Below are 3,900 nucleotides of genomic sequence, written 5' to 3' on the forward strand. Positions count from 1 at the left end.
AGTAAATGCATCAGTACTGCCTGAGAATATATGATAAAAAACAAAACGTCTCAATAGTGCGTTTGTACGTGTGTATGTATACATACGTACACACGTACAGGGCTTTCTTTTCTACAGAAATATTTTTCCTGAGTTGATGTCTCTGCTTATGCCATCTAGAATGTGAAACCAAATATATTTTGATATAACTGTATGTTTTCGGATTGTCTAACTGTGTATTTGTGTTAAAGTCAAAAGGTCAAGGCCACACTGACCTCATCTTATGGTTTCAGTTGTCAAGAGATACAGTGTCATTTATACGAGAGAAAATATGTAGAAATATGTAGACGGACACTGCACTGGTTAGCGGAGTCATACAACGCAGTGCGGTAATTCTACTGTAGTTTTTTTTTAATAAATGGGTTATCTTTTTTTACAATCTACAAAAAGTTATCTATACATTTGGTCACAGAATGTTACACAAATAAATTGGCATTAAAGTTGGCATCTTGCTGTCTGGCCAGTCTGACAATGCTCCTGAAGCGTCCATCAAGGGCTTTCTGCAGGTAATTTGGATTGTTTGTTTCTTGTGAAGAGGAGAATAACATGAATTCATACCAATATCAGTTTACAATCAAACCTTTTTGTGTTAACCTTGTGTAAACAGAGTCAAAGGACATTGTACAACAATGACACACATTTTTCCACAGTACCCGTCATTCACTACTGAACTTCTGACACCCATTACTGGACTGTGTCTTCCTGTAGAGTGGTGATGTTCTCAACGTTCTTTTCACAGTCTGTCAAAACAAAATTAGAGTTACAAATGTTAATGCCCCACAACCCATTGCAGATACGGTTGTATTTGCACACCACATCGGATCAAAACAAAACTGCAGTCTGTGAAACAAGCAGTTTTGGTAGATATAAGGGAAATGCTAATATTTCTACATGAAACATATTCAGTCCCTTAAGCAAAATAACAATGATGGCAGGCCGCAACCTCGATGCCTTCATCTACTTTGCTTACAGACTAGTTTGCGGAGTCTCGTGCTGCCGCCCACTGACCGATACATCATCGCTCTTTTCTGAAACTAATGAAGGCAAATTCACACATGTAGACAGAAATAATCAGTATAAATTAAAAGGTGTAAAGATTGCTAACATTATGTTTGATGGGGGTCATCATTATACATAACAGAGGAAAACTTTGCAAATGTATTCCTTAAATTGACTTGCCTGCCTGTGGAAAAAGTTGTTTTCCCAGTTAAACAATCACAGCAGGGAAGCATGATTGATCAAAATTCTTTCAGTGTGATATTAACTTGTATGTCAGCAAGCGTACTTTGGGGATTTAATAAAAATGTATATGTGGTACATTATATAAATTGGTGTTTCTGGTATGTAACTTAAAAGTACCTCTTTAATGGTAGGATCATTTCTCTCCCTCATCTTCCTCGTGGTACGTGGATGATGGTAGTGGGCTCAACCCGGCTTCTCTTTCTCTCCAGGCTGCCCTTCCTGCTCTTCATCAAGCAAAACAAAGTGTTCGGTCCTCCTTGATTAAAAAACAGAACATAGCAATTGTTTTATAAAATGAATCGCAACTCCATAACATGGAAACATTATTGTCATAGTGCATACTATACATTAAACCAAATTGACCTGATATTGTGGAGTAATGGTAGAGAAATACACTCCTTATTAATCTAAAGCATTCATAAATCAAATTCATGTTTATATTTATATTGTAGCGTCCCTCAATGATGAGCTAAGCGTCTTGAACTGGTTTTAACAACCATGTATTCACCTCCCAGGTAGCACAGGCTACCGTGGGCTGAAGCATGTGGCTAACAATGGCGTATTAGCTGAAGAATAGCATCCATTGTGTGTATCAACGGACTCCGCATCCGCTGTCTCAGCACTCGGACTGTAAACCTAGATCGTAACGATCTTTAAAAACAATAAACTACTCACCTGACAGAAGGAAGATGACATCGTTTGTCTTCCAAGCGGTCGGTGGTTATTACGCAGCCCCGAGTTAAAGGACCGGATGTTTACTAAAAGCCACACATCAGTTCCGCTCGCCCAGTCCGTCCGTGGCGCAGTCGGTCCTCCTTCGGGAGGAACGGTCTCGATGGGTCCTTAGCATTAGAGGTGTAATCTAGCCTCAAATATTAATATTATATACCGTGAATAACATTCACGATCACTGAACGACGCCACGAAGGGACGGTGATTTTAACAGCACGCTGTGGCCTGGTCTTCCGCATGGCAGCGTCATAGCAACCCTCATAGCAATGATAAAAACATTTGTGATAACTATTAAAGTATTGATCATAAGCACGAACTGGCTGAAGACTGTGGAAGCAAAGAGCACATTTCTCGCTAGAAATGGTGTCAGAATGTATTTTTATGCCCAAACTAAGTTACAAAACTATATTTTTATCTGAAAAAACAAGGAATATCCGCCATGTTTTCCTCTCCGCAGACGGGAACTTGTGAGTCACGTGACGTGAGAACACGCCAATGCAAAACAATGGGCTGACAAAATGTTACCATCTCACAATCTGAGAGGCCAGATTGTGAGATGGTAACGTCATTCCAAGTGGACCAACGTTGCCACTGAACGTTTTCTGATGAGACTGGGTTGTATATCCAGCCTCTGCTCGATCACATGCATCCCCACAGAAGTTAAGTGTATTATATCATGATGTATACCCACATTAGTTCAGCTCTTACAACCGACATTTGTTGGCTGTGAAAACTAAAACCATCATTATGACTCTCAATTAAAAAAAAATCTATTTACGGGTGTTTACATCCTAATAATAAACCGTATAGAAGCCATTTTTTCTGAGCACAAAACTGTTCCCTGGTCATAGACGTGAGCTCCCTCTAAGCTGAAGGTCAGTCGTGTAACCTCATAGACATTGTTTCATTTCAAATCCAATCTGCGGAACCAAAAGCAATGGAAAGCATACTGCATCACTGTCCTAATACTAACAGACTGCACTGTAGATATTGAATTGAGCTTGTGAGTTGAATTTCATATTACCCGAGGTTCGGTGGGGTTCCTGATTGAATTAGAGCAAGATTCAATTAATAAAAATGTTAATGCTAATCCCTACTCTTTGCTTTTGTCTGTCTGTCCCTACGTGTCCACGACTGAATAAAAGTCTGATTGAGACAGAACTGGCAACGCTGATGATTTTGCTATATCCTGTTATTGTTCCACTTATATTGATGTGCCCCCCCGCCCCCGTCTTCTCCGTCTTCCTCCCTCACATCCATCCCTAAGGCTTGAGGTAGGTGAATACAATTATTTGTTCTAAAACAAAGGATCAGCAAAAGGGATTCGGCTCTGGATTAAGCAATCTCTTAGTTCGCCGTGGGGCTTATAGAACAGCGCGTCTTATGAGGAAACAATTTATTTGTAAGTAAACCTTGGATGCTGTTTCCCTCCCTCTTGCTCACACTGGTTGTACATTCTTCTGAATGTGGGTTTATTCCCTGTGCAGTGGAGTGGTGACACACTTGTACACACGTGCCCTCGAAGCCTCTTTTCTTGTTATGCAGTGCCAAATAATCTGTTTGAACATAGTCTCTCATTGCTGTACATATTGGATTCATGCCACCACTGACAGTGACATATGAGGCCTGGTTGTTGTTTTCATGGAGAGCCAGAGCAGGGATAGATGGGAGGTGAGCCACACTCTGTCTGTAGTGTAGCTCTACCGCTCCCTCGGTGTTCCTCTTCTCCGTTCCTGGCAAGCACACAGGGGAAATGCTGGAGAATCTGCCTTCAAAGCATTTTTTTTCCACGTGTCCCTGCACCTTGCTGCATCAAAGTGAGTCTATCAATTGTAGTTTAAGTTACATGTATTAATAAGCATTAACCAGCAAAACACTACACCCCCA

The 3,900-nt window shown here is 40.7% G+C and overlaps 1 long non-coding RNA gene across 1 annotated transcript; it reads right to left on the reverse strand.

Moving 5' to 3' along the window:
• Positions 1–211: 211 nt before the first annotated feature.
• LOC128442870 (uncharacterized) lies at positions 212–2,011 on the reverse strand. Its single transcript, XR_008338903.1, has 3 exons — positions 1,957–2,011; positions 1,399–1,505; positions 212–779 (listed from the first exon to the last, which is right to left on the reverse strand). It is a non-coding gene; the product is annotated as an uncharacterized LOC128442870 (long non-coding RNA).
• Between the last annotated feature and the right edge of the window lie 1,889 nt (positions 2,012–3,900).

This window comes from Pleuronectes platessa, chromosome 6 (assembly GCF_947347685.1).
Source record: "Pleuronectes platessa chromosome 6, fPlePla1.1, whole genome shotgun sequence".
NCBI classification, from domain to species: Eukaryota; Metazoa; Chordata; class Actinopteri; order Pleuronectiformes; family Pleuronectidae; genus Pleuronectes; species Pleuronectes platessa.